The sequence below is a fragment of the Bos grunniens genome, chromosome 10, assembly GCF_055505025.1.
Source record: "Bos grunniens cultivar Pamir isolate PY7600 chromosome 10, Bosgru_T2T1.0, whole genome shotgun sequence".
In the NCBI taxonomy this organism is placed as follows: domain Eukaryota; kingdom Metazoa; phylum Chordata; class Mammalia; order Artiodactyla; family Bovidae; genus Bos; species Bos grunniens.
In genome coordinates, this window is record NC_141174.1 from 93,203,737 (window position 1) to 93,220,340 (window position 16,604).

General features: G+C 42.4%; 1 protein-coding gene across 1 annotated transcript in view; it reads left to right on the plus strand.

Moving 5' to 3' along the window:
- The first annotated feature begins 1,555 nt into the window (after positions 1–1,555).
- TBCA (tubulin folding cofactor A) overlaps positions 1,556–16,604 on the plus strand; it is a 214,018-nt gene continuing 198,969 nt past the window's right edge. The window contains exon 1 of the mRNA XM_086323149.1: positions 1,556–1,807. The gene's annotated coding sequence lies outside the window, so the exon portion shown is untranslated. The remainder of the gene's footprint in view (positions 1,808–16,604) is intronic.

Here is a 16,604-nt window from a genome sequence, read left to right on the forward strand (position 1 = left end):
TACCTAGTGGGTGCTCAAAAATGGCAGCTGCAATTATGGGGCTGAAGGAAGAGAATGGACAAAGGCCTTGCAGTAGAAAGCAGATCTAGAAACCTTTGATGGTTTCATGAGTGGAAGTTAATTCTCTAAACTTCTGTTTCTTCATCAGTAAAATGGGGATGAAAATAGTACTTCTCTTGTAGTGTTAAAGTGTATATGCAGTATAAAGTGCTTAGCACAATGATTTGTGGTTAGTAAGTACTCAGTAAGTATGAACTTACCGTCCCTGCCTCAGTGAGAAGCATCAAGCCCCTGTGTTAAACTAGCTGCCCCTTCCTTTTAGATACAAAGTGATTTAAAAAGAAACTAGCTTTTGTGCTCCCACTAGCATTACTGCCATTCTCCTTATATGTTACTTAATAAACAACAAAGTCTTCTTGAGGGAAGTCTCAGAGTCTCTTATTTGTGGAATACATTAAAATTATGTAGTATAGACTTAAATGTCACCATATACTCAAACCCCAGATATAGTGAAGGACAGAGAAGCCTGGTGTGCTGCAGTCCATGGGGTCGCAAAGGGTTGGACACGACTGAGCGACTAAGCACAGCACATATTCATTGGACTGGAGGGCTATCCATAATTTATCATTATTATTAGGGTATTGTGCTAGTTCCTGCTGTACAACAAAGTGAATTAGCTATAGGTATACATCCATCTTCTCTCTCTAGAGCCTCCCCTCAATCCTACCCTTCTTGGCCATCACAGAGCACCAAGCTGAGCTCCCTGTGACACATGGCAGCTTCCCGCTAGCTCTTTTACACATGGCAGTGCGCATACATCAATCCCAATCTCCCATTCACCCCCGGCACACACACGTTCGTCCTGCCCTACAAATAGCTTCATCTGTGCCAGCAAAGGGTCCTAATCAGAAAAGCACTCCCAGAAGGGGGCCCAGAAGGAGCACAGTTGAGGAGGAATGCCTTGAGGGACTAACCACCTCAGGCTGCCTCCCATCCGTTTAACTTAGCTGAAAAGCATTTTACTGGGAACCTAAAGTTGGGGAATCCTAAGCAGGGAGGTTGAAAATGAATGGGACACAGTCCCCACCCTTGAGGAAATTTCAGAGCTGCTGTGAGACTGCGTGATTGTTCTCGAGCCCGGAAACCACAGTTCTTAGGACCGCGGAACCTAGGACAGGACAGGCCCTTCCTCTCCTACTCCTCCATTTCTGCAGCCTGTTCTCCAGCCCTCTCCTTCTTTCCACCCTCCCCAGCCCCACGAGCCCCACCTGAGAGAATGGAGCTCTATTAATTTGGGCATAAGACAAAACATTTAAATCCGCTGTACTAGATTCCATGTTATTGCAGAGGCTCTGTTCTCAGGTGGGGGCGGTCAGGCATTGGGGTCACCCAGCTGTGGCCCGCTCCTTTCTGGGGCTCGCAGGTTGAAGGGGGATCGACACGGGGAAGACAAAGAGGAGGACTCCAGAAGAGAGCAGAGATGGATCCTGGGAAGATGGCGGGAGGAAGGGGAGGTCGTCAGGCGCAGTCAGTCAGTTTGGACCTCAGAGAGCTTGTCTCCCAGAAGGCCAGGCTCCAGCTGGGTGAAGCCCTCTTCGCGCTCCTAGAGCCTCTGACCTCGCCACGTGCCCTGCTGTGGGCACGCGGCCCGCCTCCCTCCACTACCCGCCCTCCCGCATGCTCACCCAGCCTCCCCAGCCTTGTGCCGGGGCGCAAGCTCTGCGCCTCCTAGGCTCTGGGAGTAGCCGCGCCTGCGCGTGCCTCCCGGCCCTCGAATCTTGTGGTGCTTCCTGGGACGTGCCATCAGGTAGGATCTGCTGCGGCCTCCGAGGGCCATTCTGTGCCAGGGTCAGGGCTTGGTGGGGGTGGGTGCTGGAAAGCTCACTGCCATGAAAGCGGGAGGTGCGCGGGGCCAATTCTGAAGCCAGTATTTGCGGCGCCTCCCCGAGGCCCTGAGGGCTTCAGCTCTGGTTGATGTTGCTTCCTGAGGCCCTTTCCAGTGTCATTGCCCACGCCTGTCTGTGTAGAGTGGCCTCTTCTAGACGTTTCGTATAAATGGAATCATATAATACGTGGTCTTTTGTGACTGGCTTCTTTGGCTTAGCATAAGGTTTATTCATGTTGTAGCATATGTCAGCTTGCCATTCCTTTTTATGGTCAAGTCGTATTATTTATCCATGGTATGGTTAGATCACGTTTTATTTATGCACTTGTCAGTTGATGGACTTTGGGATGTTTCTTCTTTTTTGCTATAATGAATAATGCTGCTAGAAACAGTCATGGTCAAATTTTTGTGTGGACATATGTTTTAATTTCTCTAGGGTATATATTTCAGAGTGGAATTACTAGGTCAAATGGAACCTCTAGGGCTTCCCTGGTGGCTCAGATGATAAAGAATCTGCCTGCAATTCAGGAGACCCGGATTCCATCCTTGGATCAGGAAGATTCCCCTGGAGAAGGGAATGCCTACCCACTCCAGTATTCTTGCCTGGAGAATTCCACGGGTGGAGGAGCCTGGTGGGCTACAGTTCACATAATTGCAAAGAGTCGAACACCACTGAGTGCATTATCACAATGTACTTCTGTATTTAACATCAGACTTTTCTTCTGCAGAGGGTATATCATTTTACATTTCCACCAGCCGTGTATGGACGTCTCAATTTCTCCCAATACTTGTTTGTCTTTTTTTTTTAATTGTATGGGTATTTATTCTTTTTTTTCCCCAAATTTTATTTTATTTTTAAACTTTACATAATTGTATTAGTTTTGCCAAATATCAAAATGAATCTGCCACAGGTATACATGTGTTCCCCATCCTGAACCCTACTCCCTCCTCCCTCACCATACCATCCCTCTGGGTCGTCCCAGTGCACTAGCCCCAAGCATCCAGTATCGTGCATCGAACCTGGACTGGCATCTCGTTTCTGTTTGTCTTTTTTATTCTAGCTGTCCTAGTGGGTATCTCATTGTGGCTTTGATTTTCATTTCCCTAATGGCTAAAGATGAATATCTTCACATGTGTTTATAGGTTATTCTTATACCTCCTTTGGAGATGTGTCTTTTGCTCATGGGCTTGTTTGTTTAATAATTGTTGGTGTTACTCTGGGTTCAGTGTTGACCCTCTTTTCTCTTCTCATACACATATACATTAATCCCCACTCCTTATTTTCTACTATTTATTCAATCACATTTTATTCAACAAACATTTATTAAGCTCCCAAAATGTGCTAGTACTGTGCTCAGTGGTGAAGCCAAATAACCAGGAATAAACAACTGAGGTCCTTCCCAACAAGAAGTTTGTGCTCTTAGAAGGGATGAATATATTAAATAAAGAAGCAGATAAGTAAGATCATGTAAGACAGTGGAAGAGCTATGATATTAATACAATAGTGATGAAAAAAATCCTGGTGGTCAGATGAGGGGAGTGGACATTACTTTAGATTGGGGGATTGGGCAAGGCCGCTCTTGGGAGGTGATATTTGAGCTGAGACCTTCATGGTAAGAAAAGGTAAAGCATAGTAAGAATCAGATCAGATCAGTTACTCAGTCATGTCTGACTCTTTGCGACCCCATGAATCGCAGCATGCCAGGCCTCCCTGTCCATCACAAACTCCCGGAGTTCACTGAGACTCACGTCCATCGAGTCAGTGATGCCATCCAGCCATCTCATCCTCTGTTATCCCCTTCTCCTCCTGCCCCCAATCCCTCCCAGCATCAGTCTTTTCCGATGAGTCAACTCTTCACATGAGGTGGCCAGAGTACTGGAGTTTCAGCTTTAGCATCATTCCTTCCAAAGAAATCCCAGGGCTGATCTCCTTCAGAATGGACTGGTTGGATCTCCTTGCAGTCCAAGCGACTCTCAAGAGTCTTCTCCAACACCACAGTTCAAAAGCATCAATTCTTCAGCGCTCAGCCTTCTTCACAGTCCAACTCTCACATCCATACATGACCACAGGAAAAAACATAGCCTTGACTAGACGACCCTTTGTTGGCAAAGTAATGTCTCTGCTTTTGAATATGCTATCTGGGTTGGTCATAACTTTCCTTCCAAGGAGTAAACGTCTTTTAATTTCATGGCTGCAGTCACCATCTGTAGTGATTTTGGAGCCCAGAAAAATAAAGTCTGACACTGTTTCCACTGTTTCCCCATCTATTTCCCATGAAGTGGTGGGACTGGATGCCATGATCTTCGTTTTCTGAATGTTGAGCTTTAAGCCAACTTTTCCACTCTCCACTTTCACCTTCATCAAGAGGCATTTTAGTTCCTCTTCACTTTCTGCCATAAGGGTGGTGTCATCTGCATATCTGAGGTTATTGATATTTCTCCCGGCAATCTTGATTCCAGCCTGTGTTTCTTCCAGTCCAGCGTTTCTCATGATGTACTCTGCATATAAGTTAAATAAACAGGGTGACAATATACAGCCTTGACATACTCCTTTTCCTATTTGGAACCAGTCTGCTGTTCCATATCCAGTTCTAACTGTTGCTTCCTGACCTGCATACAAATTTCTCAAGAGGCAGATCAGGTGGTCTGGTATTCCCATCTCTTTCAGAATTTTCTACAGTTTATTGTGATCCACACAGTCAAAGGCTTTGGCATAGTCAATAAAGCAGAAATAGATGTTTTTATGGAACTCTCTTGCTTTTTCGATGATCCAGCGGATGTTGGCAATTTGATCTCTGGTTCCTCTGCCTTTTCTAAAACCAGCTTGAACATCAGGAATTTCACGGTTCACATATTGCTGAAGCCTGGCTTGGAGAATTTTGAGCATTACTTTACTAGCGTGTGAGATGAGTGCAGTTGTGCGGTAGTTTGAGCAATCTTTGGCATTGTCTTTCTTTGGGATTGGAATGAAAACTGACCTTTTCCAGTCCTGTGGCCACTGCTGAGTTTTCCAAATTTGCTGGCATATTGAGTGCAGCACTTTCACAGCATCATCTTTCAGGATTTGGAATAGCTCAACTGGAATTCTATCACTTCCACTAGCTTTGTTCGTGGTGATGCTTTCTAAGGCCCACTTGACTTCACATTCCAGGATGTCTGGCTCTAGGTGAGTGATCACACCATCGTGATCATCTGGGTCATGAAGATCTTTTTTGTACAGTTCTTCTGTGTATTCTTGCCATCTCTTCTTAATATCTTCTGCTTCTGTTAGGTCCATACCATTTCTGTCCTTTATCGAGCCCATCTTTGCATGAAATGTTCCTTTGGTATCTCTGATATACTTGAAGAGATCTCTAGTCTTTCCCATTCTGTTGTTTTCCTCTATTTCTTTGCATTAATCGCTGAAGAAGGTTTTCTTATCTCTTCTTGCTATTCTTTGGAACTCTGCATTCAGATGTTTATATCTTTCCTTTTCTCCTTTACTTTTTGCTTCTCTTCTTTTCACAGCTATTTGTAAGGCCTCCCCAGACAGCCCATTTTGCTTTTTTGCATTTCTTTTGCATGGAGATGGTCTTGATCCCTGTCTCCTGTACAATGTCACGAACCTCATTCCATAGCTCATCAGGCACTCTATCTATCAGATCTAGGCCCTTAAATCTATTTTTCACTTCCACTGTATAAGCAGAAGGGATTTGATTTAGGTCATACCTGAATGGTCTAGTGGTTTTCCTTATTTCTTCAATTTCAGTCTGAATTTGGCAATAAGGAGTTCATGGTCTGAGCCACAGTCAGCTCCTGGTCTTGTTTTTGCTGACTGTATAGAGCTTCTCCATCTTTGGCTTCAAAGAATATAATCAATCTGATTTTGGTGTTGACCATCTGGTGATGTCCATGTATAGAGTCTTCTCTTGTGTTGTTGGAAGAGGGTGTTTGTTATGACCAGTGCATTTTCTTGGCAAAACTCTATTAGTCTTTGCCCTGCTTCATTCCGTATTCCAAGGCCAAATTTGCCTGTTACTTCAGGCGTTTCTTGACTTCCTACTTTTGCATTCCAGTCCTCTATAATGAAGAGGACATCTTTTTGGGGTGTTAGTTCTAAAAGGTCTTGTAGGTCTTCATAGAACCGTTCAACTTCAGCTTCTTCAGCATTACTGGTTGGGGCATAGACTTGGATTACTGTGATATTGAATGGTTTGCCTTGGAAACGAACAGAGATCATTCTGTCGTTCTTGAGATTGCATCCAAGTACTGCATTTCGGACTCTTTTGTTGACCATGATGTCCACTCCATTTCTTCTGAGGGATTCCTGCCCGCAGTAGTAGAGATAATGGTCATCTGAGTTAAATTCACCCATTCCAGTCCATTTCAGTTCGCTGATTCCTAGAATGTCGACATTCACTCTTGCCATCTCTTGTTTGACCACTTCCAATTTGCCTTGATTCATGGACCTGACATTCCAGGTTCCTATGCAATATTGCTCTTTACAGCATCAGACCTTGCTTCTATCACCAGTCACATCCACAACTAGGTATTCTTTTTGCTTCGGCTCCATCCCTTCATTCTTTCTGGAGTTATTTCTCCACTGATCTCCAGTAGCATATTGGGCACCTACTGACCTGGGGAGTTCCTCTTTCAGTATCCTATCGTTTTTGCCTTTTCGTACTGTTCATGGGGTTCTCAAGGCAAGAATACTGAAGTGTTTTGCCATTCCCTTCTCCAATGGACCACATTCTGTCAGATCTCTCCACCATGACCCGTCCATCTTGGGTTGCCCCACGGACATGGCTTAGTTTCATTGAGTTAGACAAGGCTGTGGTCCTAGTGTGATTAGATTGACTAGGGAGGAGCTACCCCACCCCCTAAGCCTGAGGCCAGGGACCTCAGCCCCTGGAGGAGCAACCCCCATGCCCCCGAGGCCAGGGGCGGTGGCCAGGAGGACCAACCCCACGCCATGGCTTCAAGGGCACAGGAGGGCCTAGAGGAGCTATCCCATGTTGAAGGTCAGGAAGGGCGATGGTGAGGAGATACCCCTCGTCCAAGGTAAGGAGCATTGGCTGTGCTTTGCTGGAGCAGCGGTGAAGAGATACCCCACACCCAAGGTAAGAGAAACCCAAGTAAGACAGTAGGTGTTGCAAGAGGGCATCAGAGGGCAGACACACTGAAACCATAGTAATAGGGAGGGGCATCTCAGGGTGAGGTACGCCAGTGAGAGGAAGGAGCTTTGTGTGCTCAGGAAGTGAGAAGGTTGGTGTGGCTGAAACATTACGGATTAAGAGGAAAACGGTGTGAGGTGAAGTCAGACAGGCAGGCAGGACAGTCTGCCTTTAGAGGGACAGTCAAGGAAAAGTTTTCTAGACCTAGGAAAACTGATATGGTTTTGAATTGTGTCTTTTGTTCTGGAGGCTGTGGGATTTTAGTTCTTGGTTGGATGGCATCACCGACTCAATGGACATGCGTTTGAGTAAACTCCAGGAGATAGTGAAGGACAGGGAAGCCTGGTATGCTGCAGTTCATGGGGTCACAAAGACTCAGACACGACTGAGCGACTGAACAACAGCAGTGGTTTTAGAGAGAGAGTCAATAGACCACAAGCATCAGGTTGTCTTCGAAAGTAAAAACACTTCTCTGTGCCTCCTCCACATCCTAATTATGACTCTTCCCACATAGAAGCAGAAAGATACTATACCTGAGAACAGCTAATAAATAAAATATGGCATGAACCATTACTTTGTTTAAAATAGAAAAATAAAACCCAAACCAGCACTACAGGGTGACAATTTATGGTGTTGGAAATGTCTTCAGAAGTCTTTTTAGAATTTTGTGTTGAATGTTTATGGAAGGTGTAAAATTCTTATAATGCCAGTGTTTTATGAACAGTGCAGTTGGTGACTCTTTTTTGCTTGATCCCCGCTTTCAGGGATTGTGGATTTTCCTTCATTTATTCATATTGTTTCCAGTCCATCAAAAATAGACAAGATGTAACAGGACAGTCCATTTGTACTATTCTTTTTGGAAATAATTGCCAGAAGCGCTTTACGGTTGTCAAAGCCCCACCGATGTGACTCCCGGGCGGTCCTCTGTGTTAAAAAGCACATGCTTCCCACTCATCTTTGTATTCCTCTCCCATTTCCACCACCCGGAAGATAATCAGGCTGGGAGAAGCAGCCCTTTAAAATTCAGTGCTATGCAAAAGGGCAAGAAGAGGGGTGAAAATGATATATGCAGAACCCCCCAAAGGAAAGGGAAGTAGGGACTCCCTCTGTTTAAGAATGAGCTTTATGAACGAGTCAGGAAAAGCTTGGGTTTACCAGATATGCAGAACCATATGCATACATTAATTAAAGGAATGTGAAGGAGGAGGAGGGGATCTGAGAAAATAACAAAGCTGCAGTGTATGCGTGCAATGATTTTTCATTCTGTTTCGCTTCAGCTCTGCCCCTGCAACAGAGGATCTAATCAATCTGCCGGCTATTAAGTTTGTTAATTGATAATGCATACTAATTAGGCTGTGCGCAGTTACTTAAGAGACTTTGCTAAGGTGATTGTAGGCACAAGTCCAAATGGAGTTTAAAGTATTCTGTGTGAGGTTAAAACCCATCAACCAGAATAGATGGATTTTATATTATAACAGAAGGCACAACGAACCCATAAGTATTTAATGTATTGCACAGTTATCCATTATTACGTATTTTAACTCTGCAAAATAATTAAAAATGTAAAAGCAGCTAGTAAAAACTATAACTAAATCACATCAGTGAGGGTGTGAAGAAGTGTCAATGAGAGAGCACTATTTTCTCATCAGAGTAAATGTTTAATTTTCTCATTTATATTTGGGAACAGTCAGGGTTAGGAGGGAAGGAGGCTTTATGAAAAGCAAGACTCATTGAACTGTGTGGACACCAGAGACACTGAACAGCCTCAAATGTCAGGTTGTGATGCCCACATTTCAAAGGTCAGCACTCCAGAGGCTGCCCAGTTGACCCATAGAAACACATTATCTGGGAACTCAAGATTGAAACATGTTTATCAACCATAAAATTAACTGCTGGTCCTATGGTTTGTACTCTTTGGAATGCTGTTATTTTAGGAATGGGCTGACAAGAACCTTCAGGCATCCTGCAAATGTCCCTTGAGAAAATGTTCTCGAGGAGGATGGCTCATCCCACTCTGTGTCTTGGAGAATGAATCAGTTCCACTTTAGGCCCAAGAGATGTGTCTAGTTGGGTCCAAAAATGTGTCTCCAGATGAGAGTGACGTCTCACTCCACTCTGGTGAATTTCTTAGAAGTTCAGAAGGGTCACACCCCAGCTACTAGCTCAGAAATCACATCACAGGGCTAACCTAGAGGAGGTCAAAATTCCTCACGAGGCCCTAAAGCCTTCCTATTCTCCTGAAAGATTCAAATACAAGCTTCATGGACTTTTTATTCATTTGTTCAGCAGCTAACTCTCGAGTAGATTACATGTTCCAGGCACTGTGTTTTGTACTAGGGGATACTCGTGATGAACAAGACAGGCGGAGGCCCCTCCCTTCACGTAGCTTGGAGTCCAGTGTAACTGGCATGTGCTGCCAGAGCAAGTTTTCTAAAAATGAAAATGTATCTGAGTACCTCCCCTACTTAAAATTAGTGGTTCCTCTTATAATAATCCATAATGGAAAAGAATCTGAAAACAAATAGATATACATAGATAGATAGATAGACATTGATATATATGTAGGCATATATGTATAAATTAAACCACTTTGCTTTATGTTTGAAACTATCACAGTATTGTAAATCAACTATACATCAATAAAAAGAAATTATCAGTTCCTCCAGAATGAAGACCAAGTTCCTTAGTATGGCATTGATACACAGTATGATTATGATCTAACCCATTCCTTGTTTTCCAACTAAACTTTCAATGTATGAGTTTCTCCAGCCTTATCTCTTGGTACTTCTTTTTTTCCATGAGGTATTTTTTGAGAAACTTCTGTAGTGTAGACCCTGCACCAGGTGTTGCATATATAGCAGAAAGCTAAATAGATACAGTCCCTGCCCACAGGGAGCTCAGTATTGGGCAGACTCAAGTCATATCCAGGACAAAAATCTGTCTTCAAGTTTGGGTCCAAATCAGGCTGATCCCTGGGGCTCCTGCGCAAAACCATAATATGGCAGTTGGTTGTTTCCCCAAATTGTGTAACTATCACATGCTTGATATAGTTCAGTTCAGTCGCTCAGTTGTGTCTGACTCTTTGCGACCCTATGAACCGCAACACACCAGGCATCCCAACTCCCGGAGTTCACCCAAACTCATGTCCATTGAGTCGGTGAGGCCATCCAACCATCTCATCCTCTGTCATCCCCTTTTCCTCCTGCCTTCAATCTTTCCCAACATCAGGGTCTTTTCAAATCAGTCAGCTATGCTCATCAGGTGGCCAAATTATTGGAGTCTCAGCTTCAACATCAGTCCTTCTAATGAACACCCAGGACTGATCTCCTTTAGGATGGACTGGTTGGATCTCCTTGCAGTCCAAGGGGCTCTCAACAGTCTCCTCCAACATCACAGTTCAAAAGCATCAATTCTTTGGCACTCAGCTTTCTTTATAGTCCAACTCTCACATCCAAACATGACTACTGGAAAAACTATAGCTTTGACTATATGGACCTTTGTTGACAAAGTAATGTTTCTGCTTTTTAATATGCTGTCTAGGTTGGTCATAGCTTTCCTTCCAAGGAGTAAGTGTCTTTGAATTTCATGGCTGCAATCACCATCTGCAGTGATTTTGGAGCCCCAAAAAATAAAGTCAGCCACTGTTGCCACTGTTTCCCCATCTATTTGCCATGAAGTGATAGGACCAGATGCCATGATCTTAGTTTTCTGAATGTTGAGCCTTAAGCCAACTTTTTCACGCTCCTCTTTCACTTTCATCGAGAGGCTCTTTTGATATAAATGATCAGTTATTGTGTTACTATCAAATTGTCTTGTTAATTTGGGGGACGTAGGGGAGAAACAAGTAGGGGAGCTGACATTCTAATGCTACTAGGCTGATCCACTCCTAGGAGTAGGAGAAAAGCTTCCATGGAAGACTATTTAGCAGGAGCAGAGGGAGGTGTCTATTTTATTTCCACTCCTTAGGCAAACCAAGCAGTTCCTATAAACAGAAATTTGAAGCTGGCAGGAGGCAGCAGTGTAGACAGTATGCATTTAATTAACAAATGAATCGTGCTCCTGCAGTGTGACCATTGAACCTGGAGCTGATCTATACTGCTTTGTTTTAGCTGTTTTGAGATGACTGAGTTCAATGACTTTGTGTAGGGAAACTAATCTCTGAATAGTCGATTGAAAGCATCTAAGAGAAAAAATAACTGGAGCTCACTGTGCTTACATCACATCTTAACTTGGTCAGTAGCATTATACAGGATTGGGGTGAGTAAAGTCTTTGAGAGAGGAAGCCATTTCCAAGAACTGTTTGTGCAAGCTAGAGTTTAGATATATTGAGCACATAGCAGAAGTAGGATTCCCATGGCAAGATTGCATGAGTGCAGTAATTAGTGTCTAACAACCACACAAGTATTTCTTGTGAGTATATGCCAATAACACAAGCATTTATTCTTCTTGTTCTTAAAGATAAAGTTGGACTTTTTAAAATTGTGGAAACAATTAAAAACTACATATGCAATTATTTTTCATCCTTGTTAAATAGAGGTGAGAGGGTCTTATATTCTGAGATATTAATATTGTCATTTGAATACCACTAAAAATGAATAATTTCCTAAGTACTAAATAGTTTTTTAAAATGTTTTCTAGGTGAAGAAAATAGACATGAAAGCCCTCAGTTTTGTGACATTTGCCTCCCCTGCCCCCCATGAAGTCTGATACCTAGCAAGACTGTAGAACTATATGCCAAAATCTGTTAAAGTTATTAGGAAATAGGTATTTTCTAGACTTTTACTGGAAGATCAGTAAGTTGCATATGCACTCATTTTTATTTGTATGTATGAATTGAGATTATTATTAAATAGTATTCTTTTCATATACAGATCTTAAGATGTATTAGTCAGGGTGGTTTAATTGCTATAACAAATAGTCCTAAGATCTTAGTGCCCTATCACATAAATGAGTGTTGCTGTTCCTGTTTTCCCTATTCTCACCAATCCAATAAGGGTTGGCAAGAAGACTCTGCTCCACACAGTCTTGCAGGAACCCAGACTCCTAGCAGAATAGTGACTCTATTCTCTAAAGCCTTAAGAGGATCCTGTGTTTAGCTGACATAAGGAAAAAAGAAGGGAGGATTGCTATATGCCTAAAGGCAGTGTACATCATTTCTGCCCATATTCTATTGGCAGAACATATTAGATGGCTGCACCTATTCTAAGGGACACTGGGAAATATAGTTTCACTGGGTGCCTAGGAGAGAGTAACAGTTTCCCAGTCTCTATTATATAAGATTAACCCAAACAAGCTGGTTTTAGAAAAGGCAGAGGAACCAGAGATCAAATTGCCAACATCCTCTGGATCATCGAAAAAGCAAGAGAGTTCCAGAAAAACATCTATTTTTGCTTTATTGACTATGCCAGAGCCTTTGACTATGTGGATCACAATGAACTGTGGAAAGTTCTTCAAGAGATGGGAATACCAGACCACCTGACCTGTCTCTTGAGAAACCTATATGCAGGTCAGGAAGCAACAGTTAGAACTGGACATGGAACAACAGACTGGTTCCAAATAGGAAAAGGAGTACGTCAAGACTGTATATTGTCACCCTGCTTATTTAACTTATATGCAGAGTACATCATGAGAAACGCTGGGCTGGAAGAAGCATAAGCTGGAATCAAGACCGCCAGGAGAAATATCAATAACCTCAGATATGCAGATGACACCACCCTTGTGGCAGAAAGTGAAAAGAACTAAAAAGCCTCTTGATGAAAGTGAAAGTGGAGAGTGAAAAAGTTGGCTTAAAGCTCAACATTCAGAAAATGAAGATCATGGCATCCAGTCCCACCACTTCATGGGAAATAGACGGGGAAACAGTGGAAACAGTGTCAGACTTTATTTTTTGGGGCTCCAAAATCACTGCAGATGGTGACTGCAGCCATAAAATTAAAAGACGCTTACTCCTTGGAAGAAAACTTATGACCAACCTAGATAGCATATTGAAAAGCAGAGACATTACTTTGCCAACAAAGATTCGTCTAGTCAAGGCTATGGTTTTTCCAGTGCTCATGTATGGATGTGAGAGTTGGACTGTGAAGAAAGCTGAGCACCGAAGAATTGGTGCTTTTGAACTGTGGTGTTGGAGAAGACTCTTGAGAGTCCCTTGGACTGCAAGGTGATCCAACCAGTCCATTGTAAAGGAGATCAGCCCTGGGATTTCTTTGGAAGGAATGATGCTAAAGCTGAAACTCCAGTACTTTGGCCACCTCATGTGAAGAGTTGACTCATTGGAAAAGACTCTGATGCTGGGAGGGATTGGGGGCAAGAGGAGAAGGGGACGACAGAAGATGCGATGGCTGGATGGCATCACTGACTCGATGGATGTGAGTCTGAGTGAACCCCAGGAGTTGGTGATGGACAGGGAGGCCTGGCGTGCTGTGATTCATGGGGTCGCAAAGAGTCGGACACGACTGAGCGACTGAACTGAACTGAACCCAAACAATATCTATAAGGAAAGGTTGGCAAGCAAAGGTCATAATCCTTCTCCATCTTCGGTTTCATGGAGACAGGAACCAAAACTACATTGTTCATTGGTAGCCCCTTGAGGTGTTTTATTAAAGTAGGTCTGATCTTATAACAAGGGCTGCACAAAATGATGCAATAAGAATTCCAAGGGAAAGTTTCATGTTATTAAACCACAGTGTGTTGAGTCAGTCTATTTGTATCAGTTTCTGAGCCAAGGGAAGTTGGTGTGTGCTGTCATTCCACCTGTGTGCATCTCCTTTAAATGCCCCTGAAATACGCAGATTCTGCCCGTGACCCATCGCTATCAGTTTTGTCACCAACCCCACTGACACTTCATTTTTCTGAGCATCAACCGCCAACAGTTTCAGGTTTGGAAGATGCTGTTAAAGAGGGCCCTGGTGACTATGAAACTGCAGGACCTGATTGGTCTACGAAGAGCTATACACTCTTTCACAAGCTTCTGACTAAGAAATCACATTGGTTACAGATCACAGGTTTATCTATATACAGCTTTGCCCCAATTTATAAGAGGTAGATTTTACAAAACAGATTAGAATGTAATTGTTTTCTTTACCATAAAATTCACTAGTTGAATTCCTTTAGCTGGCAAACTTCTCTAGTGTAGTTAAAATATTCACTGATATTCAAACATTTTAGCACTCTTGAGAAGTTGTATGACTTTTCAGTAATATGTAATGTATCCTAGAAAACATACTGAGAGATGGATAAACAGATTTACATTTAATCTGTTATGTACTATCTTGTTTATTCAGCAGTGAGAGCTGTTTCATTTCATTTTATCTTTGAGAGAGAGTTGATTTAATCATAAGAGTGATTGTGATATTACTCATTTCTTGCCGTATTTTCATAATTATTTTTCCAGGCAAAAAGTCTTTATACAGGTTGGTGCATTAGAGATCAGTTTTTTTCGAGTTGCTAATCAAGTGTTTTAGGTAGAAATGCTAAGCATATGTTACAAATTTGACACCTCACCTTATTTACTCCTAAAATAAGCCATCTTAAATGAGCCAGAAGAAATAATAAAAACTTTGGGTTGTCTGTCAGTTAATATGCAGATAAAAGAAAGTTATTGACTTTCAGCTTATTTCTACTGTCAATTAATTAATTATGTTCATTTTAAATTTTAAAAATGAAGATGAATGAATTACTTTTTTATGAAGCCTCAAATATTAACTTAAATTATTCCAAAATATCGTTTGTTATCCACTACACTGGAAGTTACTACATAGAAAGTTTCCTAATAATTCAGTGTATCTGATCAGAGACTTTGGCAAGGTGTCTGAATTGATCAGGATTGCATTTGGCTGCATGTAACAGAAGCCTGACATTAAAAGGTTGGTTTGTTTTATTTTTTTATTATGTAACAATGACTTTTGGGGCTAGATTATTCAGGACTGCTTTGGAACCAGGCTTTCTCTGTCTTCCTGATTCACCACTCTTCAAATGTGTTTTTCATCTTCCATGGTCAAAATACGATACCTGTTCTTCTAGGCCTTGTATCTGCATTCTAGGAAGGAAGAAGAGAAAAGATGGCTAAACAGTCTGCCTCCCTTTCAGAAGCTTTCTAAGAAGCTTCCCCCAGCGCTTCTGTTTCTCTTTCCGTGTTATGTATCTTCTGCTTGCCTCTCCAGATCTACTTCTACCCTTCTCCATCCTACTGTGTGCCCTGGCAGACTGACCTGTACAGGCTGCCTCAATGCATCCTTTACCCTCTGGTTTCCAGGGAAGCTGCAGCCCTGTGTTCTCTGTGAGGCCAGTGGAAGATACTGGAAGCAAATGGGAACAGCGGAGAAGAGTGAGGTTGAATAATTATTTCCTGAGCTCATCACCTCTGGTTCACTAAAAATAGGCTCTATCCTTCTCCTAAAGCCTCAGCCCCTGTCAGTTGGTCAAGACACAATTTGACTGGGGCTGGTGAGAGCTGGAAAAGAGCAGCTCCTGCAGATAGCATTGTCACAGCCGCCTTGTTCCTGAATGTGAGTAGAACTGAGGTATCTGTTGCTTTGAGAGAGTATCAGACTTGCCTACCATCAACTCTGTCTGGGGTAGATCAGAAGTCTGCAGTCTCAGCCAAATTATGTTTCACAATACAATCAGACACCTAACACTCAGCTTTACACTTCTTCATTACATCTGGGCTTTCCCCAGGCCTCCCCCATCTTTGATTTTTTTACATTTAAATGGAACCCCAAGCAGACAGAACTATTCTATTCTACTGGTTTATGACATATAGGCTTCATCATTCACACGTGCACCTATCTTTTATAATTCACTTAATCTTATGATGGAGTAAACACCTGTGAAATCACCAATTGATTCCGAAACCGGACCGCTGACAGTAACTTAAATCTGCATCTGCGCTCCTCCACTGTCTTAGCACCTTAACTGTAGAAGATAATCACTGTCCTAAAATGCATGTTTATCTTACATATATGCAGCGGGATAAATGTTTTATTATATATATGTATGTATGTGTGTATATATATATGGCTTCATAAAACAAGTATTACGAACTGTAGGTAACTTGGTGACTACTGGGACCTGTTTTTCTTTTTTTAATGTAACATTGCATTACTGAAATCCATCCATTGTCAGTAGTTACAGTTCATTCATTATTACTGTTGTATACCTTTCCACTAGTTATTTATTCTCATGTTCATGAGTATTTTAATCTTTTTTCTGCTTCTGTAAGTAGTGCTGCAATGAATTTTGGACTTCCCTAGTGGCTCAGATGGTAAAGAGTCGGCCTGCGATGCAGGAGACCAGGGTTCGATCCCTGGGTCAGGAAGATTCCCCTGGAGAAGGAAATAGCAACCCACTCCAGTATTCTTGCCTAGGAAATCCCATAGACAGAGGAGCCTGGTGGTCTACAAGTCTTAGGGTCTCAAAGAGTTGGACATGACTTAGCAATTAAACAACAAAAATGAACTTCCTTATAAACATCTTCTGATATACCTGTGTAAGAGTTTCTTTTGGGTTATAGAAGTGATCCACATGCACTATACAAATGTTCATGTTTACAAAATAATTTTACA